The 23,868-nt window shown below is 42.2% G+C and overlaps 1 protein-coding gene and 1 long non-coding RNA gene across 5 annotated transcripts in view; one reads left to right on the forward strand and one right to left on the reverse strand.

Annotated features, from left to right (window-relative positions):
* Positions 1-1,228: 1,228 nt before the first annotated feature.
* Positions 1,229-12,240, reverse strand: LOC148055725 (uncharacterized). Its single transcript, XR_015704990.1, has 3 exons — positions 12,156-12,240; positions 10,824-10,930; positions 1,229-2,282 (listed from the first exon to the last, which is right to left on the reverse strand). It is a non-coding gene; the product is annotated as an uncharacterized LOC148055725 (long non-coding RNA).
* A 228-nt stretch (positions 12,241-12,468) lies between these two features.
* DYRK1A (dual specificity tyrosine phosphorylation regulated kinase 1A) overlaps positions 12,469-23,868 on the forward strand; it is an 88,911-nt gene continuing 77,511 nt past the window's right edge. Inside the window, exon 1 of one of the 4 annotated variants that reach the window (XM_087756676.1) lies at positions 12,469-12,766. The gene's annotated coding sequence lies outside the window, so the exon portion shown is untranslated. Of the gene's footprint in view, positions 12,767-13,034; positions 13,443-18,679; positions 18,703-23,868 lie in introns of those variants that run through there. The other 3 variants (XM_087756679.1, XM_087756675.1, XM_087756677.1) reach the window with 3 other exon arrangements.

The following is a 23,868-nucleotide window of genomic DNA, read 5'->3' on the forward strand; positions in this document are numbered from 1 at the left end:
TATCCTTTCTAATCTCCCTTTTTCATCATTTAAAAAATCCTTTTGCACTGGAGCTTTGTGTGCTTTGTTTCAACTCAAGAGTTATTGGGAAACTTAAGCAAAATCAGTTATTTTTTACTTATATAGCATGAAGGAAAATACATTTTCCATTAGTTGCCAGTTGAAATGTCACACAATCATAATGCAAAGATGAAATTTGGCTTGTGGGGCCATTAAGGACAGGAAAACAATCTAAGTCTGAAGAAAATCAAATCATTATTTTGATGCTGCAAATATTTAAAACTGAAATATCTATATTTATGCAGTAAAAGACACTATTCATTCTAGGTGATATATAGCTAGAATTGTTTATAGTCCTATATGAATATCAAGCTGCTGTAGTACTGATTACTCTCATCACAAAGTTACCTTACACCCTTAGTAATCGCCTTAAAGGATTATTTGGTTCTAACTATTCATGAACTGGTCTACTGCCATTGACATTTCTGCTGCAAGTGCTGTGCCATTTTGAGGTGGCAGGTCCAGGCCCCCACGTGTCTCCTATCCAAGTAGGGGACTCAAAGGTGACAGTCTTTAGAAGATTAGGCAGCTAGGAAGGGCTGATGGCTCCATCAGTAGTGTGTAAGCTCTAGAACTTAAGTGTGATCTGTGTACCACAGGTATATAAAATCTGTGTCAGACAACAAACCTTGACACTTGACTAGGAATACGACTAATTTATGAATAGCTTCATTTTATTTAAAGAAATATGTTTATGCTTACTATAACCATAAAATGAAACATGTAAAAGAAGATGTACTTTGGAAGTCATATCAAAACTATAAAGTGCTTCCGTTGGCTCTGAAGAAGCAGTGACTTAACACCTTTTCTTTCAGAACTAACTGCAGCAAAGTCACTGACAGAATTTCACGATACCACTGGAAGCTGTTGCAGAAAGCCCTGTTTTCTGTAGTTTATGATACTCTGTTGGGAAAAAGAACAACAAATGCTTGGAAAACTTCCCTAATTCAGAAGTAACTTTTAAGCAATTTTTTTTTCTTCTGTGCAACACATACAGCAACACTTGTCTGTTTTCTGTAAAAAAATTGTATATTGTTGTCTCTTTGGCTAAGAAGTAGATGATGCTTAGAGCCATCTCGGGTTTGAGTAAAAATTAACGACAGAGCTGGGATGTTTACCATAATTTATTATACGCTGATGTCACTGCCCTGAAAAGCAACATGAAAAAGACAACAAAAAGCTCTTTCTTGTGAAAATCTAAGCTAGAAATATTTTTGCTGCTGTTTTCAGCCTTTTAAACTTGTATTTGGTTTGCTGTTGCTTATAAATTTCCCAAATCAAAATATTACCCTGTCCAAAATAACCCCAACTTCTCCCTATTCCTTCCCATTTAAAAAAAAAAAAGGCGAAAAAGAAAAAAATCAGCCTGAAGCAACACCCAGGACAGAAAACTTCTTCCAAGTAGTTAAAGCTTGGCAAACCTATAAACAATGGGAAATAAACAAACAAACAAACAAACAAGTATTAGTTGGATGTTTGCCTCAGCCTGAATATTCTGGACATAAATTAAAAAAAAACCCAAACCATCACAAAACCCAAAAAACAAGGCCAGAAAGGTTTCAGCTGTTTCTCAGAATGAATTTAGGAGGAAATACGTTATGTTAAATTTCTGTAAAACCCTTAGACTTTAACTGAAAACTCAGTCCTCTGGAACCAGGTTTTAATAATCAATATAGGTGCTGCCCTGGTGTCAGAGAGAGTTTTTCTATTCCTTTCAGATTTACCCCAAATCTCATATTATGAGTGCTCAAGGTTCTGACCACCATGCAGGCAAGTACAGCATGTCCAAGACACCCGATGTATCCCACGTGTAGAATATGGCTCTCCATCACACATTCTTCAAGAGAGTCTGGTCTCAGTGACTACAGGCCATGTACATCAATTGATTATATTTGGTGTCAGGCTTATTGAACATTGGCTTTGGGACCTATTTGAAACTGGGACTTGGTTCTCGCCCCAGGGCCTAAGAAGACAACCGTTCTTATTATCCTCCCCAAGCAAAATTATAAACGTCTAAAGAATCACAGTTGCCCATGCACAGTAGAAACTGATGAATTCCCCAAAGTTCCTGCTTCTCCAAATAATACAGCAGTGGGCTAACTGAAGTTGCTTATTCCAGCATGTGGTGGCATCTGAGTCTGGGCACTCGCACCTACAGCGGCGAGAATGTCTCTTCTGTCTCTTCAGTGTTGCTGCTGCTGAGGTGCAGAGGAACCAAACACCTGAGTGTGAGGGGACAAGGAGCAGGGTTACTGTGGGTGAGGGGATAGGTACAAATGGGGAAAAAAAAAGATCCCTGGGATGTAGGAGATGATAGAGTCAGATGAGACAGACAGGAGTTTCAGCCTCAGCAAAAGAAGTGTCTGTAAGACTAGCCTTGGGCCTCAGGCTTCTTTCGATAAATACTGGTTTTGCTGTACTTTCTTGGGTTAGTACTATGAGCCCTTGCTTTACACCTTAGATACATCCTATGATGTTTTGTAGTATTAGGACTCTGCCTAATTTAATAAAAAGTTAATAACTTCCCATAGCACAACTCAAATATGACATCTTATTTCATCTAGTTGAGCATTCGATCAGAGTAGCTGGCTTTTCAGCATATTGGGGAGGTATGTGCTCTGTTCAGTGGCCACTGGCGTTAACCTAGCAATTAAGAGTAGTATTTGGAGTAGTTAAGTACCAGGAAGGGAGAGTTAGTGATTATAAAAGAGAGGAGCTAAGTAACACAGCGTTCTGTACTCTTTTTCAGGCAGGAAAAACTGTACGCTCTGTCCATTCCAGATATAAAGTACCTGTGTAAATTTGAGCACTGTTTTTTATTAGTCTCCCATGTATATAATTAGTCTCCCATGTATATAATTGTCACTGTGTAATTAGTATTTTATTAAACGAATATAGTCTAGTTCTTCAGAAAATGTATTAATTCAGACTTCTAAGTGTCAAATATGGGATTTACATTCAATACTGATACACCTAGAATAAACTTAAAAAGTCAGAGTAGGTATGCTACATTAATTTTTTTATATACTTACACTACTACAGATGCATCTTGGCTACAGCAAAGATAGGGTTGTGTTAAAAAAACCAGCTTAAATATTAACGTTTGGGATTTTCTCTGAAGTTAGTGGGATTTTGATATGAGCGTTCACAATTTAGTTTTTAGGCACCTTGAATTTTCTATATGCTTTTCATTTAGCTCCGTTATAATTTTTAACTGCAAGTCTTCAAAATTATGTTCTGCCTGCAATTGGGCTACAGTAGCCCAATTTCACATACCTGAGGTAATATCTTTAAAAAACTCCTCTGTCAATACATACAAAATTCCGTTGAGGCTTATTGTTAAAAGACCTGCTACGACATACGTGTTGGAAGGGTGAAAAAAAATGGGCTTGAAGTAATTTTTCAGCTTTTGTTTTTCATAACTGAGTTTTATATACCAAGAGATAAACTTTATGTGCTGTGAGCATAACTGTTATGTGCTCTGCTTATAAACTTGATGATGTGTGCACTCATAAGCATGACAGTCTGTGCATTCATAAACTTGATGGGCCCTACTCATAAAAATATTAGCTATCTGGAGTTATGTTAATTTTATTCTCCAGAAGGGAAAGAATTTATGAGCAATGCACTTAGCAGAGAACAGAGAAGTGGTTTTGTGCAACCGCTGGCATAGTGAGTTTCATGCGCAGCTGCTGCTGAAGGAAATCTTCCACATCTCTACAGACTTGCCACCTTTACCAGTCCATTCTACAATTTAAAAAATGACAGATTTCTTGTGAATGACAGATTTTTTGTGAAAGTGTAAAATACTATTTATGAAATACCACCAATGCAAACGTACAAAACCCAGCCACAAATGAAACAGCAGTACAAGTCCTCTTTCTCCTCCACTCACAATCAGGTTTCACAGCACTTACGCAAACAACACATCTCATCTTCCATTATGCTACCACTGCTTGCCAGTATTCCATCATCCCCAATATAAAACATTTTTTTCCATACATCATATAACTGTATCCACCTTCCACAATTAATACTGGTGCAGATAAAGGGGAGCTGAAGGAGGTCTAGGCTAGTTACATACACATAACAGAAGTAATGTGATTGCCAGTGGTGGTAGATAAAGTCAAACATAGTTCAAAATGCTTGGCTTCCTGAAAGCCAGAACACCTCCGTTTAAGAGCCAAAAGGCAGTTTTAGACGTTTACATTTAAACTAGATCTAAGACTTTATTCAGAAATGCACTCAAACATTGACACTGATAACACTTGACCACAAGTTTAGGCAATCTGTAGTTACGACTTTGTTGGTGTATAAACATATCCTAAACAAATCAGTGTGACTGCAGGAGTTTCAGGCAGCTGTAGCACACTGCTGTACTAGCTGTGCGTCTTGTGTTGCCATAGATTTACCCAATGTACAAAGCCTGGAACTGACCTTAATAAAACAACACGTGCCAATACACACTCCTGCAGAGGGAAAAACCACTAATAAAGAACAGTCCAACTATCTATTCTGTAATGCTTATAGGCCAGTTCTTGCCCAGCAAGTGTTGCCAAAACGCAAGCATCTGGCCCAGCTCAGGATTTCCTGAACTGATTTGGAGATGGTTCAAGCCATTTTTTGCTAAGGTCTTTTCACAAGTGTATCTGGGCTGAATAAATGAACAATCAGACCTCCTGACTGCAGAGGAAGAAGAAAAAAAAGATTCATTACCCCAGATTCTTTTTGGGGGGCTGGAACCCTTGCAAGCTTTTGTCATTTTCTGAGACCTGAAAGCCATCATTTCTCCAACCTAATTTTTTTTTTCATACTGGCAGTTCAGCTGGCAGTCAGTTTAATATTAGAGTCCCAGCACAAGAGAATTTGGGGTGGAAGCCACTAACACTGACACTAGGAGACAGATAGCCCTGTAGCCTCTTTAAAAAGAACGGGGATGGAGAACTGTAAGATCCAACAGAGTCAAGCCAGCCAGTCATTGCAAACCATCTGGTGACCTTCTGGACTCATCCCCCTTATTATACCTCCAAAGGGAACTGGGACCTGACTTAACCACAGGAAGAGCAGGGCTGGCTGACATGCTAGCACCAAATTGTTTGTATGACATTATTCTTCCCACACCGGTTTCATATTTGTGTCCACGTGTGCGCATCCCCCACAGGTGCTTGAAGCTGTTAAAAAAAGCCTCGGGAACCTACAGTAGGAATACTTAAGGGATATCCTTGCACCAGCAGAAAAACCCTGCCTGGCAGCCGACGCGCTATTTTAGTAGCTCTGTTCTGGCAGGGCTACCCCCGTGGGACTTGACACCGCAGGCCTGGCGGGCCGCACCGCCGGCATGCAGGACTGATCATGATGAGGTGGGCAGGGCCATTCTCAGCATAAGGTCAGCACCAACCTTGCCTGCCTTGCCAGCTCCCTGGAATAGCTCGCGAAGGTGAACCTGCAGGCCCCTAAAAAGCGTGCCCTACAAAAAAAAGGAGTGCTGGCCCACATAGCAATTAGCCTACATAAGTGATGCCACAGAACATGCTCGAGGGCCACAGCGGTGTGGACAGCCAGGGAACTGAGTCTGAAATATAGGAAGGTAATATACACACAGCTGATTGGTTTGACATGCATATTGGAAAGAAACAAACTCTTTTTATTCTGGTTTCATAGGGTGGGGTGGACTGCCTCTTGACTAGACCCTCAGTCCATCTCTCTTAATCGTTTTTTAACTCCTAGTGATCACTGGCCACTTCACGATTTGACAGATCTGTCTTGGGCAGAGATCTCGAATAAAAGAGGTTCAAAGAAGTTTTGTGAAAATTGGTGGCTGGGTTGAGGATTGATCCTGGTTAATTAGTTAACCGTTGCTCACTTCGAGAAAAGCTGAACTGTAAGCTGAACTGTTAATGGTTCTGTTTGGTCGGCTAACTGGCCAAGCTGCACACATGTAACCCCAAATAAGCCACAGTTCACAGTCCCCTGTGCTCAACAGACAGTGCAGGGTCACATGCTGCAGCTTTGGGGTAGTTCAGTGCCTGAGGTACAAAGGGAATCTGAAAACCTGAAATAATATATTGGACTGGGAGGAGATAGAGGATCTGGAAGGAAAAAGGGATAGACAACCAAACATTCTTGCTTCTACTGCTCAAAGAACGATTTCTTAGAATGGTGAAATGCCGTAAGTGGCCAGTTTAGAGAAATGTAATTTACAACTCGTCACAATTTCCTTTTTTTAGCTAGCAGGAGCTTTTATGGTCATGTAGGCACCTAGCAGAACATACTTCTAAGAACGTTCTTGAACAGATTTGTGAAGTCAGGATACTGCAAATATCATGCGTTGGAACTTCACAGACAATATCCCTCCAGAGGGAGCACAAGAAGCTTTCTCCTGACAAGAAGAACAAACTTTTCATTTTAGCCAGCAAAGACATACATTCTGCTGCACAACTACAGAGTAAGGAAATTGTCCTTTGTGTGACTGGATAAGCTTCAAAAGAAGCTGCCAATGAAGGACCTAATTTTAACAGGATTGAGGACAGTTTTTGACTCTTCCAGGAATTCCTACGGAGTAGCAAAAGCTTTATTCTGAACAGGTATAGGTAGATTCAACTTAGCTATGTTACAATCAGCAGAACCAAATACGAATTTTTAGAGAGACATGAGTTGTGTTGCACTAGTCCTCTTGGATGTGAGTGAAACTTTATGATTAAATTAACATAATGTCTTTTTCATCTTTCCAAACACAGGGAAACCAGATCCCTCTAGAAGCTGGAAATGGAGGATGTAGAGGAGTTCCCAGAGGGGAAATACTTGACATTGTAGCACTTGATTTGCACAATTTTTAAAGAACCACAATTCTTCAGGGTGCCTGATTTTAACAGAAAACTGTTCTGCACTCCTACAATGTATTTATCATGGAATGTGATTTCAGGAGAACTTCTGTGATACAACTTTGAAGTACACGTTCCCCTAAAATAAGTAACACAGCCTCTTTCCCAGAGGTTTCTTCCCCCAAAACCTCCAATGTTTTAGGGAAGGACTTTGAAATTGGAGTGAGGAACTTGTCATACTTAGGAGTGTGATCTTCAACCTGCCTCTTTATAGAGTGAGAACATCAAGGAATATATGACTGCCATTCAAGAGAATATCAGAGAAAACTCAGGGAGTCGCTCAATTTTTTTCGTAGCAAGCCTCATCCGGCAGCAACAGCAGCAATTCCAGGACCTTCTGGTCCAGAGGCGTGCCAACCTACACAATATGCAGTACTGGCTGTCAATCCAAACGCTGTACTATCAAAGCTGGGCTCTGATGATGACTCAAAAGCATATCTATCTACATTCCAATAGGTTACCATGGCAACCTCTCTGGCCTAAAAAGAGATGGACCACATTAGTTACTTAGCAGCACCTTTTTGACAGGCGAAACACAAGCTGCTCACTCCAGATGATGGTTTGATTTAGAATTAAGTCTGTCTGAGAGCTGCCGTGGCGTTCTCTGAAGTGTTAATGATGTAACCCAGAGAGAAGAACTTCTTCTGGGACTTAACTTCAGAACGTGGCCTAGTACCAAAGGGATTGAGCTGTATGGTGGCTTTGCCTGAGAAACACAAGTTAACAGAACAGTTGACATCATAACCTTTTTCCTATATTACGAAGAAATCCTTTCTGAGGATCTTCTAAGCTGGGTCTGCTGGCCTAAGAACGCCACTCTTGCAGAGGATGTGCAGGATACCAAGGATAATTTGAATTGCTACTGGCACAACAAATCTTCTAGATTGAAACATCTATTCCAACATTAAGCCCTGGAAGGGTCAGAGTGCCCATGACTGGTGCGAAAGAGGTCCGGAGTTCAGACAGAAATGCACACATTCCAAAGGAAAAACTGCTTGGCTACGAGGGCTTTTTAGGGTTTGGATCACAGAATGAAGACACCCAGAATGTATGGTCCCCTCTACTCAATGCAGAAACGTTGAAAAGGGAAAAACTGGGACGTATTACCCATGGTCACACTCCACTATCAGGCAACGGTGTGGCTGAAACAACAAAATGATTATCTGTAGTCTGAAGCAGGAGGAGATGGAACTACGCTGATAAGATACTGAACAGCTTCCATAGACTTGGGAAGTACTTAGCCCCTTAATTAGGAAAATGTCTTCATCCCCAAAATGGTAGAGATGATAGTGTTACTGATATAATTCTGAAATTATCTACTGCTTCCAACATCTGGGAACCCAGGTAAGTAAATCTGGCATCATATGCAGACTTGTAGACTACGCCCATAATCAGAGACAAACAAATGAACCAACAAATAAATGAGCGGAACTGGCCACTGTGGACGCAAGAAGTGCCACATTTAGCACACCAACAGTCCATCCACTTCAGTAGTGTCTCTTGCACAGCAGCTTTCACTACCAGAAATTTTAAAGAAAACAATTACAAACAAAGCAGACCTAACAACTAATTCCTTTTTAATCTTTACTGCGTAGAAGACTCAAAGGGTGAAAGTAATGTTATGTAATTTTCAGCTTTTCCCTCTGATTTATTGATCTCTCTAATCTATTTCTTTGGTAAAACAGAAGGTAAATAGGAACACACAAATATTTATTTATTACTTTATATTCATCTGCCATGCCATATTCTTTTATTCTTCACTTAGATGACAAAGTCTGTGTTTTTTCTAATACTACTACCAATAATTAATAGCCATCAGTCTGGGAAACCCTTTGTTTCTATAGCATACTTTCTGTGGTAGTCCTGCAGCTTTGGGAACTCTTGGATTCTTTTAAATGCCAATTACAACCATTTCTGCACAGGTCCTACGTCTACTTTGTTGACAGCACTGATGTAAATGCACACCAAAAAATAGAGGAAAACAAGAAGGATTACATTTCTCAGCATAATCATACTGAAAGACAGGAGAGGCAGAATAGGCAACCAAGGTTAACTGTAACGTAAATTTCTGTCCCATTAAGTTACTGTAATTTAATGTTTTGAATGTTGTGTCTCACCTCACCTTGTACCTACTGAACTAAGAAAACTTTTATACTGTTTTGTTGTTTCTTTTACATGTTCTGTTTCTCTAGACTGTTGTATATTATTTTCTCTCTTAGATCTTATTTCTCCATACTATATTCTTTCCTCATTTTTATGTACTTTCCCCCTTATTTTTTCTCAAGTTTTCTCCTTATTGTTGTTCTTTTTGGCCCAAAATATTCAGCTTTCTGAGGGGTTTGTCTCTTAGGAAGAGAAAACCAAGTATTTCTTAGGCGCATGTCTACTAATTCATAAAGAATGTATGCAAACTCCTGTTTTCAAGTGTGATACTGAAATAGTGTCAACCTACTCTAGGGGGTTTTTGATGAAGAGTTTAAAAAAAAAAGAGACTCAGTCTTTCCTGTCTTGACAGTTCCTTCCTTCCTAAAGAAGAAAAAGTGAGATATGATAACTCATTATAATGTTGAACAAAGTAGAAGAAGTTAGCAAGTATTTGGATCCCCTTCTTCTAGATCACAAACTATTTCTCATTGCTCCATCTTCAGTCTGTATTATCTCAACTACTTCTCTCCAAAGCTGTCTCTTGCTGTAATATTTATTTTGGCCTGTTGTATGGAGTTCACTAGCAAAACCGGTGAAAGTGTACCTTCATCTTCTACCCCTTACTCCCACCCCACATCTATGCAATACCGACTTCTTGGTTACTCCAGTACAACTACTTACGGGATGTGTTACACAATGGATCAGGAAGTTGACCTGGTTTTAAAATCAAAACAAAACTTCTCTGGATGGAGCAAGATTCTGGCGGAGCCCCAGCTTGGAAGACCCTCACTTCCCAAACGCTACACCCAACCTTTACCCTGCCTGTATCTGCAGCACAGAAGAGGACTCCTAACTCCTAGTGCTAAAAAGCTCTGTCCTGCTCCCACCCTGCGTGCTAGGTTTCCAGGTGAGGCAGGATTCTGGTAGAGTCCCAGCCTGGAAGACCAGCTCTAATCCGAGATTCTGTGGCTGGAACAGGACTCTGGTAGAACTGCAGTTCGCAACGGCCTTGTTCCTTAATTATAATAATTACCAGCTTCACAACTGTTGAGGACCTAAACAGAAAATGTTGTAGACTATCTGTAGTGTGTACACATGCTTTTAATGAAATGGATATTTAAGAGAATACTGTTGTACAAGAAAAGAACTACAAAGGTTATTCATTATCAAGATAATATTAACAAATTAAAAATATATTTAGTTGTTTGTGCTGGAAAAAAAATTTAAAAAAAGGCCATCACCTTTTAAAGGACATTTTATCTCAGTCCAAGTTGCCACATACCATAAGCTTGAGTATAGACAGCAAAATAAAAGTAGAGGACTACTGAGAAAGTGCACAAACTCATGAAAATTCTGTAGTATTTTTTAAGTGTTAGCAAAAAAAGCCCTATGAAAAGAACCCCAGACCCCAACAAATTATATGCTGTAACATACTCTAATACAGGAAACAGTGTGACAACTTTCTATGAGCTTTGTAGCTACCTACATCGAACAACAGAGAAATTATTCCGCCACTGCACATCACCATTCACACAGAATGGCAAAGAGAATTTAGCAAGGTTTTCAAAATCCTCATAGGGATGGACCCCACTGGCCCCAAGGGAAGAGCTGCCCTACGTTACTGATGAATTGGGCAGAGCATATGTAAGACAGCCAATGCTATTCTGTATGTTCTGGATTTCCTCTACAATACACCGTGCATGCAGGTACCCTAGGCCAAAATATGATGATACTAACTTGGGAGTCCTTGGCTAGAAGCAGGCGATCCTGTGTGCCGTTGTTACACTGCAGAACACATGTGTTGGTTTTCCTCATCCTGAGGCAAGAGCTGCATTCTGGTCATACTTGAAGGCAAAGAGAGAAGTGTCAAAAGCAGCTCAAAGCGACCTCTCAAATGTTTTCTGGGGCTGAAGGGAATGAGAAATGACTGCTTAAATCATGGTGCTCCCAGACACCTACCACGGCTTTAAGGTGCAATTTCATGGGTGATTTAATCTAACCTAACACCGTGCTGTTACTCAGTGGGGTGGTCCCACAATTCCCCCGCCACATGTTCCTGCTGTCTCTCCTGTGCATCAGTATTTCTCCTAGCCATACAGAAAACTTTTTATTTTGGATGGGTATTTGGGTTAGTTTGATCGTGCTAGCATTCCTGCTGATGTAGAAAAAAGAGGCAGAGGGACTGCGTGGCTGAAGATAGAGAGACTCTGGACTGCTATTTTCAGCTGCAACAAAATTTTAGCTTGGTTGAACTGTGTGTGATACTGCATTTGTAAAGCAATGCTTAGATTATTTGGGGGACCTACGACTTTGGCTGTTGCTGCACCTGTCTCCCTCTCCTTGGCTGCTTATTTCCACCTTTTAAGCCGAGATAAAAAATATTAAAATAGAAAGAAAAGCAAATGGAACAAGTGTTAGTAATATGTCCTAATTTCTTCAAGGAGGCTGGCTGTGAACTAAAATGACTAGATTAAAGTATCACACGTTAGAATTAAAGTATTAGATAAAGGCCATACTCTACTTTTTGATCTTTGTGGGCATTCCAGAAAAGAAAGATTAAAAAATCCCCGCCACGGATTTAGGCTAGCTGCACCGACGCCGCAACTCCACTCCGCTCCGCAGTTACGGGCGGAAAGGAGCCTTCCCTGAGCAGCCCGAGGCTCCCTGCACAGAGCACACCCACACCGCGCCTGCCAGGCGAGGCAACTCCGGCGTGGATTTTTTTTTTTTCCCTCTTTTCTGGGGAATATATTTATTTTTAGAGGGGGGGATAAGGAGGACCCCTGCCCACCCGAATCCCCCGGACACACCACAGCGCTCCGAGGCCGGCCTTCACCACCCCCGCGGCGCGGGAAGCCCAGCCCGCTCGGCCTCGCCTCTCCTCGCCTCGCCTCGCCTCGGGCGGCCGGCGGGCCCCGCTCCCCCCGCCCGCCTCCAGCACCGCCCGGCCCCGCCGCCGCTGTGCCGGCGCCCCCTGCGGGCCGGGGAAGGCGCCGCCGCAGCCCCGTGGGGCGCCTCTGAAGGCGGGCCGCGGCGGTGAAGGGGGGCCGCTCCCTCCCGGGCGCTCACCGTGCGGCGGGGGCAAGGGCGGGCGCCCGCCGCCGCTGCCCCCGGCCCCGGGACCGTCCCGCCGGCGGCGGCGCGGCCGCACGGCCACCGTCACACGCCGGAGGGCGGGGGCGTCCGGGGCGGGGGGGGGGGGAGCGGTTGCCCAGGCGACCAGTGCCCGCCTTTCACCCCTCGGTTTCTTCCCCGCCCTCCCCACGTCAGCGCCGTCTCCCGCCCGGCCGGGGTGGGGCAGCCGGGGCCGCGTGATTGACAGTTGCCATAGAAACAGGCTCGCCCCGTCGCCATTTTGTCAGTTGGCTTTTTTTTTTTTTTTAAAAAAAAACACCTCTTCCCGCCTGAATCGTGGGTTTTATTTTTTTTTTCCCCTTCCTCCTTCCCACCTCCACCCCGAAAGCCGTTATCGCACAAGAAAACGAAAGAACACCCGCAAAAAAACAAAAAACCAAAATTGTCCCCGGAGGGTCCGGCGGGGGCACGCGAGAAGTTCGTCCCGCGCGGGCGGGCGCGGAGAGGCTCGAGGCGGCGGCGGCGGCAACAGCAGCGGTGCGGCGCGGAGCGGAGCGGCCCGGCGCGGGAGGGGAGCGGGGCGGCGCAGCGCCCTGGCGAAGCCGGTTCGCAGGGAGGGGGAAGGAGGAGCGGGCGGGGAGGGAGGGAGGGAGGGAGGGAGGGAGGGGGAGGAGGTAGAGGCTGGCAGGCGGGGGAGGGAAGGAGGGAGGGAGCGAGGAGTTCCCGGGGGCTCGGTACGGCGCTGCGCTTCCCCCCCACCCCCTCCTCCTCCTCCTCCCCCCGCCCGCTCGCTCGCCCGCCCGCCCGCCGCTGTCCCCGCGCTGCCTGGCCGGGGCTCAGGCCGCCGCCGCCGCGCCGAGCCGAGGTGAGGCCGGGCCCTGCCGTTGCCGCCGCCGGGCGCTGCGCAGGTTTGGAACGCGCGCCATTTTGTGAGCGATAGAAAATCCAGCCCGGCCAGGAAGCGCCGCGGATCCGCCCGCCGGGCCGGGCCCCCCCGCCTCTTCGCCGCCCAGAGAGGAAGGCGCGCAGCGGACAGACCCCGCGGCCGGTGCCCCCCGCGCCCCGAGCGGCACCGGCACCGCCGCCAGCCGTGCGGGCCCGAGCGCGACGGGGCGGCCGGACTGCGGAGCGCACAAGAGGGAGGCGCTGCCGCGCCGGGGCCCCTGGCCGAGGCCGGGGGAAGCGCTCGCTCCTCGCCCTGCCTGCGCCCGCCGCCCGAGGGGAGAGGCCTCAACCGGGAGAAGCCGGGCCGGAGCGCAGGGCCCGCCGCCCCCCACACGGGTAAGTGAGACGCCTCAGCCGGTGGCGGGGAAGCTGCGCAGCGGGACGAGCTGGTGCCACCTCCCGGCCCGGCGCGGTCGAGGGGGGCGCAGCGCAGGGGGCAGCTCCGCTGCCATCTTAGAGAGAGGAGGTGGGGAGAGCGCAGGGGCCCGCCGAGCCCCGGGCCGGAGCTGGCAGGGCCGGGACCCGTACCGGGCTTCGGACCTGGCCTTCTTCCCCGCCCTCCCTACCGCCGCCCCCTTCTGGGGCAGGCCGGGCATGGCCGGGGGGCAGCGGCGGCCGCGGCCTCTGCGGCCCTTTTCCCCTCGGCGTCCGGGAGAGGCTGTCGCTGCCGGGTTGGGAAGCAGAGCGGCGAGCAGGGCCGCGGGACCGGCAATGGAGGAAGGCAGCTCGCCTGGCTCCTCTCGCTCTTATGCGCAACGCCCTGCGGTGGGCGGGTGCGAGGTCTCGCCCCGGTCTGGGAGCTGGGAGAGGGAGGCGAGGAGGGCGTCAGGAGTTGAACCATCAGCTGAGCGGAGGCACCTGTTGTGGTGGAGGCTTTAGGTGCCCCTGCCCGCAGCCGTGTGAGGGACTCGTGTGGTAGGTGGGGAAGTTGGAGGCCGATGTCGAAGGAGTACCTGTGTGAGATGACTGTCATCTGAGCGGGGGGTGGGGAGGAGGAGGGAGAAGCAGTTGGGAATAGGCACAGGGACACACAGGCACTTCTGTATTTTAATAGCTGGTTGCAGTCTTTTAGGAATTTAGCTTTGTGTTGCTGAAGAAATTGGAGACCTCATCTGATACGTCGGGTGCTCCTTCTCTGGAGTGGCGTTCCCTCCTGCCGCCACAAAATCAGAAAAAGCAATTAAAAGTACTGTAATTTGAAATTTCGAAATTGGTGCATTTTTGAATCTCAGTCAGCTTTGAAGTTTTCGGTTTAGTCTGTCCAAAGACTATGTAGGGGTTCTTTGATCGTGTGTCTAGATTGCTGCTGTTACTTAGTTCTCCTATTACTCCACAGTCATTGGGGGAAATAAACATTCATTGTTCTTTAAAATTAACAAAGACAGAATATCTGGCTACAAAACAAATCAACAAGCATGTTTTTGACAACCTACTGTTTTAATCCGAATGAGAGCGTGCTGTTAACTTCTGCCAGCAGGTATATATAGTCACACTTACATGGAAATGGGGGGGGGTCTAGATAAGTGGAAGTTAACAACTTGTTTTATTATCATGTTGGTATTTCCTTCTCCGTTCCTTAAGAAAAGGAGTGTAAAGCTGAAGAATACGTCGATGATGTCTGGTGATAAATAAGCAAACATTTTGTTTGTAGTAGTATTTATTTATCTGCCTGCAACCAAGCAGAATTTAACTTATCTCATTGGAATAGTCTGTAGCCCTAAAAAGTTTTGGTAAACTTGTTTCTCTTTTTTCTCCACGCTCCCATCCCCCCAACCTCTGTAGGTTGGGTATTTTTGGAAAATTAATTATACTTTATAGAATTAGAATAATACTGAAAATAACTGTTGAGTATGAGCTAGTATTTGTTAACTATTATCTATATATATTTGGTGAACTCGGTGTGTGTATATATATATAGACTACTTTTGTAGGCTACGCTTCATTTTTTGGGCTTATATGAATTATTTAGAACTAGAGTGTTTTTATTTGCAGTCTGAAGTAGAATACGTGTGTGATGTGTTAAATTTACCTTTTCTGCTGTGAATTAAAAATTCTGACAAAGTTTATGAAGCTTATTGAGTTAATTCATGGTTTTCGAATATTCTTTGAGTAAAGCAAGTGTATCTTGTTCAAAATTGAATAAAGAGCACCGTCTTCTTAAATCAAGAAAAGAGGGCAATTCCTTTTGTTAAATTATGGTGTACGCGTTTACATATGACAATAGTTTAATATTGTTTCCAGGCAATAGGGAAGAAAGACAGTTTGTTACAGGAGCAGCAATGTTACAGTTCCTGAATCAATACTTGGGTGGATTTAGAACTTGTCATTGGAATCCCCTCCCCCACATTGGACAGTGACGGAGAAGCTGCAACAAGGATAATTTTACCTAATAGCAGCCAAGAGTTCTCTATTTCAGTGTCGATTTATGGGTAGTATTGTCTTACTTCTGTAAAATAATGAGGTAGTCATCAGGAATTTATCAATTTTTAAAGTACGTGGGTTTTGCGTAGACTGGGAATTTACATGTGATGACCGTAAATGACTTTTAACAAACTGGTTGATAGTTTACACAAAGTAGAAAAACATGACTGGTATCTAGTAAAAACTGTGTGCCTTGTCTAAGCTTTTATAGTTACATTTAATTAGGACATACTTGCTAACATGTATACCACATTTTAAAGTCTTAATTCTGATAGGGCCTTGCACAGAAACATGTGTCTGGGTTAACTGTGTTATTAGGCTTTGCCTTAATGGACTTACTGTGAGATTTTTGTCATTTTAGTTCAAATTAGTTAGTCAACACCTTAAAGTGAAAAAGTCCCTTTTAGGTTATGCTGACATATTTGAAACTGTACCACCTGGTCATATGGTAGTATGCGAAAAGACTAGTTAATAAAATGCATGAGAAACTGTACCTTTATTTGCTACGATAGCATTTTACAGTTTCATCTGAACTGAAATGGGTGGTGATTTAAAGACTAAAACGTACTCTTACCAAAGAAGCAATTTTGCTACTATAATTAGATTCTCTTTTCAGCATTCCTCTTAAAACCTCTTTATTTCAGGTGTTTTTAACTCTGGCTATGGGACTTTACGTTGAAAGTTGTTGTTACAGCTTATGTTTTTGAGTAAGAATTGAAGACTGGTATATGTTTAGTCTTTCTATGGTAATTTTTAATGCCATTTGGAGAATTGTTCTCCAAAGTGAAGTCAAAAACTTTCTGATATCTCTGTTTTATGGGAGCATGGGAGACTTGTATAACTTCTGAAATCCTTTTGTAAATAGATCTGTTGTTGTAGAATAGGATTATTTACAGAGAACTGCTGCTTTTGGTTTTATAACTGAGTACAATAGATTATTTAAGTTTACAGTTTCATCTCTTTTTCAGTAAGAGTTTGGTAAGAAACATCTTTTTTTTTTAATTTATGTAATAACTTTTTGCGAATCAGACTTTAAGAAGTCTAAGACTTGATATGTTTATACAGTGAGACTTCTTTTTTGCTCTAAAACTATTTGAAATAATACAAAAATATAGATAAAAGGAAGAAGTTTTTTGCTATGATGGTGGTGAGGCACTGCAACAGGTTGCCCAGTGAAGTTGTGGATGCCCCGTCCCTGGAAGTGTTCACAGCCAGGCTGGATGGGGCTTTGAGCAACCTGGTCTAGTGGAAGGTGTCCCTGCCCGTGGCAGGGGGGGTGGAACCAGATGATCTTTAAGGTCCCTTCCAACCCAAACCATTCTATGATTCTATGAAAAACCCTTTCTGAGCAACCATGCCTTTCTTGTAAGCTTACGAGTCGGGGGGGGGGGGGGGGAGTAAACAAGACATTCTGAGAAGGGGAATACTCACTTTTTCCTTCCTCACCTCCATGGGTCCTTCAAGAGGAGAGTTATGGGAACTATAGTCTATTGATGGTTTAAAACCACTGGAGAAACTTTTGGTAATTACCAACAGTTGTTACTCCCAGAAAGACATATTCTATATGTACAGTTATCTAGTACTCTCTTTTTGAGGTGACACAATATACCAATAGAATTGCAGTGACCTAATCAGTAGTTGCATGTGACAATTCATGACAGATTGATATCCATTGGTCATCTTTTTCCCTTATGTGGAAGGAAGGTAAAATTCTGGGTTTGATTCTGTTTTATGCAAGCATGACTGAAAAAATAACTGCTTTTGCTAGTACAAATGTATTTCATTACTTTAGAATAGGTTTCTAGTTCATACTTGCTCCAGCTTTATTTGGAGTTTAGCTCCATTTCCCCTAATACTTATATATAATGAGTCTTGTCCAGTATCTGTGGGTGCTTAATTATAGCTTGCTTATGGCACAGACCAAAAAAGAAGCTCCTCTTTGACTGGAAAGCACATCATGATGAGACAGACTAAGTCCCATTGTTTCCATAAGGTCTCCTTTCCCCTCTCTCACTCCCCTCCCATTTTTTTTTTCCTTCCCCTCCCCAATCTCTAAAGGATAGGCGAGTTTTTCCACAGTTGAAAATGACAGAGATGGGGTGGCTCAGTGGGAAAGGTACTGATGTTATCGTATCCTCATTCATTCCTAAATGTCCTGTCCATACGATTTACAGGGAGAGTACCCACTGAAGGGCTAGGAAAATATGGAAGATCATTCCCCGTCAGCTCTGCTTATGTCCATACAGCGTGAATACTCTGGAGCCCCTGAAGTCTAGATAGTAGCTATTTCAGTTACCCTGTATGAAGACATAATGAGTTTAATTTCAGCTCTGAATATAGCATTTCTTAAAAGCAGTGAAAATGTTTCTGTAATTAAAATAACATAAGCTAGCACTTATTTGTAAACATACTCCTTGCAAAGTTTCCAGGGTCTTAGTAGCACTAAATACCTGAAAGTGAAACTGAGTAAATGAAAGTGAAATTAACTCCATTGTCAATTTTGTTCCAGCTGTGAGAAACCAAACTTTCAGTTTATGTGTTACATAAAGTTCCAAAACCTTCTATTTTTCTTCCCCCCCCACCCCGAGGCAAATAAAAATAAACTGTGTTTAATATATTGATACATCTATCTGTTGAAAAGTTTCCTGTTTCTTTTTAATAACTGTTTGGCTGGTGAAATAAGAGAGGACTAGAAATGTACAAATTGATTTCTGATGGCAGGGTTATTCTTTCGAAATGTAATTGAGATAATTTAGAGTGAATTTTGATGAGTTACTGAAAAAAATCAAACTAGTAGAATGACTAGTTGGCACAATCATAGTTAAATACATTTTAGTGATTAAATGGAACTTTCCAGTGAAACTTTAAATCCTAGTGTCCCGAAAACCTATCGTTCATTGGTTTTTGGCTTCCTGTCTTCAAATGTGCGTAGCTAACATTTTTGTTTGTTCGAAATCCTATTTACCTGCATGTGCTCAAATCTTAATTTGTGTTCCTGTGAACTATGTAAATTGTTAATAACTTCTCATTTACTTTGCCAGTGGACCTGTTGCTGAGGAGCGAGTTGGAGCATAGCACATCCACTTCCTTTGTAGAGGAAATGGTTTTGTGTCCACGCTGTCAGTTCACTGCTTAAACTGAAGGAAGGGGTAAAAAGAGGAAAAAATATTGTCAGGTAGGGAAGTCAATGTATTAGTACTTACTCAGTTCTATATTTTCCTGAACACTATGAATTTTCTTAGACTGATTTCTATTTGGTCTGTCCAGTTGTAACTACAGCTTTTTTTCCTACTTAAAAATATATACCCATATATATTCTTGTTTTTTAAATACAGTTTTACCAGGACTCATACATGAAATACATATAGGGTATGTGTTTGATGACAGACAAATCAGTTTCTAATACACTCTTACAAAATCTGATTGATATTGGAAGCTCAGTAACTTTCCTGGATCATGTCTGATTCTGGCTTCTGTGTTGTTAGTCTTTCTAACTTGTGGATAAGTAGGCATTAATTTAATGGTATGCCAAAAATTGCAAGTTAGTGTTTGAAATATGTTGATGTCTTTGTCAACGTTACAAGAAGTGATTATTGCATGAAGATCTTGGCGGTTTCCCTTTCTGTAGAAGTTACTCATAAATACTACAAATACTGGGTCATAGTTGTGGAATAACACAGCTGAATGTACATTTTTCACCACGATCAGATGTTCATAAGCTTAGAATTGTGTTATTCTATTTAGGGTGACTTTCCTGTCAATGTCATAGTGTGCCTTCAGAAGTTGAGATTTTTATGGCAGGCCCTATGCAGGAAAATGAGCATTACTGCAGATGCTGCCCATGTTCATGATTCCACATACCTGTCTATGTCTTCCTGCTGAAATCAGATTTTTGCTGAAGTAAAGTTCTATATATGCTAAGGCTACAAATTTATGTCACACTTTCCCCCAAAATCAGAAGCACTAGTAGGTGCAGTTCTGGGGAGGGGTCAGTTAACTATGTAGTTACTACAGCTTCATTTTGAATGACCTTTATATCTTCTGAAACATTTCCTGCTGGTTTGTTATTTTTAATATATGCTGCATTTTACAAGCTTTGTTTCTCAGTGAATTCATGTCTTCTGTGAACTAAGTCTACTAGAGACAGCGTCATAAATGATTCATTTATGTTGAAGGCTGAGTGGAAAGAGTATATATGATACTGTGTTATAACCTATACTTGGAGGTTGTATTATAAGGGCACAGTTAAAAATTGTTTGGTTTTGCATTGTTGTGCTACTGAGAGACCTTAGCTGGGATCTGATTTCCATTTTGTTTTGTACTGTACAACATGAAGTAAATATTATTTCTTTCTCCATTTAATCAGGATTTCATGACTTTGAGATGCATCCCCATTCATTGCTAATGTTCTCCTATGTAGCATTTTTGTTACGGCATTGTGTAAATGCGTACGTGTTTGTGGTTTATTTTTTTCTGGTAAATAAAAGGGTTGTGAGTTATTGTAATTTGATAGTCTGCTGTACAGAAGCTTAATGATAGAAGATCTAAAAACTAATAATCTGGAGGTGTGAATGGAAATCATTAATGATATCTGATGTGGTCCTTACAAGAGGGTTTATTTCCTGTCTTTGTAGAATTTGTTTGATGGTATTTTCACCTGTGTAATTTACACAGCATGCGTTCATTCGCTTTCCCTGGACTACTGCTTCTTTAAAAAAAAAAAAAAATCTTAATTTTAATCATTGTAGGTTAAAGCAAAGTTTTGTTTGCATAAAACAAAACAATCTGAGATCTGTGGTTTGAGGTGAGGCAGAAGCTCAAAATACATTTTTAGCAAGCATACAGTGGCCCAGAATACAATTTCTGTGTTAGTCATTATGTATATTCTGAAACCTGTGAGCTCCCAGATTGACAGTGCCAGTTTATTTATGTGTTTGAGGAAACAGGTATGCATTATATTCCATATGTTGTAAGCATGGTTGTTCTCCTTATATTTTAATCTTGAATACCTTTGCAGAGTTGCATTCGACTTTGTTAGTTATTTCCATAAAAATTCCCAAACTTAAGCACTTAAACAGTGCCAAAAATGGGAAAATTATCTCTTGCTTTTGGTGGTCTGAACTATCTTTCATCATGCAGTAAATATATATATATATATATATATATATATATATATATTTTTTTTTAGGTACAAGTTGTTAATAATTGCACTGTCCAGACCTTGCATTTAGTCTCAGGTTTGTGACTTCCTCATAGGCTTGTGCACAGATACAACGTTTTAGTATCTGAATCTAGCAAATGCCAACAGATTCTTTTAGCATCTTGCGGAAGAGAAATGTGTTTCAGTGACTGCGATCTAATGTGCAGAAAAAAACCACCAAATGTAGAAATGTTTATGTATCTTGCTTATTGGCAGCGTAACCTAAGGCACTGAGTTCCTGTTTTTTTGGGGTGGGGAGAGGGGTTTCAGAGATTTGAGGCATTTTGTATAGCACGGAAGTTCATGTTGCTTTCCATACATAATGTAGTTTTTGCCTTGCTAACAGGAGATAAATACATGTTACTGAGCTGCTTTTTAGCAGGGGGAATGAAAGCAAAAAAGGTAAAGTGACTTGCCCAAAGTTACACAGTGACGCAATGGGTGGAGCCGAGGTTAAGGGTTTAGGCGTCTTATGTCTTAATAGCAGGATGCTATGTATTTGCAGTTGCATTTGACTTGAGTTTATATTCTGAGTGCCTTGTAACTCAGAGAAGCAGTCTCTTAAGGTTGGAGAGTGACTCAGCATATCCAGATAGAGGTCTGCTCAAGGAACTTAGGATTTGTTTGGAAATTTGGGGGTATTAGGCTTCGAACTCATTTTTCCCAAAGGGAGTTTGCTTGTCTTTAAAAGAACTCATGTTTTACTTGCAATCTTTTGCCCCATTTCATACACATACCTCAATTTCAGAAAGAACTGATGGAGTATTTCAGTAAATGGCATCATTTATGGTATAGCTGGCATTTACTGTATAGCTTTGTTTTCCATGTGCTATCCTCCTAATGATAAGTATCTGTTCAATGAATAAAATAGCATTTGACTGTGTGAGTATAGATTGTGTTGCAAAAGATGTAAAAGACAGAATTGTGTATCAGGTCTGCCTTAAACATTTCTTAACTTAGTCTGTGATTGTATGACATTTACAAAACACTTTGTCACATGGAAGGAGAAAGAGGCATATATGGTAGTTGCCTAGTTTGTATGATTGAAACATCTCCACTTTATTAGTACAGGCGCTCCTGACCTCTTACGGGTCAACCACTTGAGAGCGAATGGTTCAGGGAACAGTGGGTTACCTGTGCAAGTGTAAATTAGTTGTGTAAACCACACTTTTGTATGCTTGGGTTTGGTTGGCTTTCATGAGGGAAAATTGGCTATATGTCTTAAATTTTACGCTTCTACAATAATAATCTGTGTTCTAGTGTCAGCTGATCAAACTTGTCAGAGAGTCTTGAGACATTGCTCGGTAGTAGTGGCAGTGAAGGGAAGCAAACTGACAGAAGCTGATGAGTGAAGATTGAAACTATTGGTCTTCTGCTACTATACCTTCTTAAATTTTGGGGAAATTTGTAGAAGACTTCATTATCTCTTTTTCATCCAGATCAATTACATCTTCTAGCATGAGATAAGACTGTAGGCTGGTACATAGTTTCAGTGCTGAGAGAATGCTGAAGGGCAGCACAGCAAAGAACAGTATATTCAGAGAAAAACACAAGCAACATTGATTTTTCTCACCCCTTTGCTTCTACCCTAAACCATTTTATCCTTCCACCCACCCAAATCTGTATATGTTTTCCTGGGGCTAGTGAAAATTACCTTGCTCTCCCCAAAACTCTACCTATGCCAAATTTGAAATAATTGATTAAAAAAAAGCAAAAAATGAAAGGCAACAACTTTTTGTTTTCATATCTGATCTATGAGGGGTTGTGGGACATGCGCGGTATTTAATCAGATGACGTTATATGTGTTTGTTTTACAGCATAAGTATTAGCAAACTGATGTGAAGTTCATGCTGCAAGGTGTAGAGCCACTGAAGCACTTTGAGGGAAATTGTTGAAAGAGTTGTTCTAAGGTAAAGTGTGCAACAAGGACTTCTTTGAAGGCAGTTACAGCTTAAGCAGCTCCCCTTCTCTCCAGATTCTGGCTGCTTGTTCCCACCTGCTTTGTGTTGGCACAGCTGTTTGTAAGACCAACCAGTGAATCAGACTTGGAAACTGAGTTGGCTGAAATATATAATTTTATATATATAACATTTGGGTGTGTGTGTGGGTGGAGAATCAGGTTACTTTTCAGTCAGATCGGTTCCCAGACCCGGTACACTGTGCTGCTGCTCAGACATTTGACAAGATAATGGAATGGGTTGTGTGGGTGGACAGGAACAGGGTGCCTAGAAGAGGCAGGGGTTGGTTAACTGGCTCTGATAGCACTGTTACTTAATGGAGAACATCATTCTGAGGAATTTTTGCCACCCCTTGTGTAGTAAATCACTCCCCTGTCAGTTTCTCACTCTCTCTGTCTATCTCCCTCCCTCTCTCTCTGACTTCTGCTTGCTATCTCAAACTTCCATGCTTATTCCCTCTCTAATGTTCCTACTCTGATTTTGTCCTGCTTGTGTGCACTCTTAACATGTGCTACCACAGTCTTGATAACAAGTTCTCTCTCCAGCTCTCTTGCTTGCTTTCTAACTGTCCTGCTTACTTTTGATGCATGTTTTCTTGTGCTCTTTTCACTTGTGCTCTTCCTCTAGTTCTTTCTCGCTCTCACTTGCTCTTCTTTACAATCTTCTAATTTCTGCTCATACCCTTTCTTCCATGTCCTTTCCAGTGCTCAGTCTCTCAAATGTCTCTTTTTTGTCACTTGCTCAGTCTCTTGCTTGCTCAGTTTTCTCCTGCTTGTTCTTTCTCACTTGTTCTTACTTTCTCTTCCCCCCTGTAAGAACAGTGCTTTTGAGGGGAAAAAATATCCACATTTTAAAGACTAAAACCTGTTAAGAAACCCAAAATTTTTAATTTTCTGTTTGTTTTTTTTTTTTCCCAAATATTACCACAGAACAATACAGTATGTAGATTTCTTCTCAATCTCATGCATTTCTGAAATTCTTACTCGAATTCCATATTGCCTTAAGATAGATATGTGCAAACAAAATGTGTATTTTTCTTGTTTGGACAAACTGAAAGATGAATTGACGTTTCTAAAGTTAATGTCCTAATAAAAGGTATTTTTCAGCTGTCTTTTTATAAGAGGTAAGCATAGCTTCTTGATACCAGAAGCTAAATTGCGGAGTAAAGATGCTTAGTTTTCTT

Source organism: Nipponia nippon, unplaced genomic scaffold (genome assembly GCF_047370975.1).
Source record: "Nipponia nippon isolate SJK-2023a ecotype South Korea unplaced genomic scaffold, ASM4737097v1 scaffold_2, whole genome shotgun sequence".
Taxonomy (NCBI): domain Eukaryota; kingdom Metazoa; phylum Chordata; class Aves; order Pelecaniformes; family Threskiornithidae; genus Nipponia; species Nipponia nippon.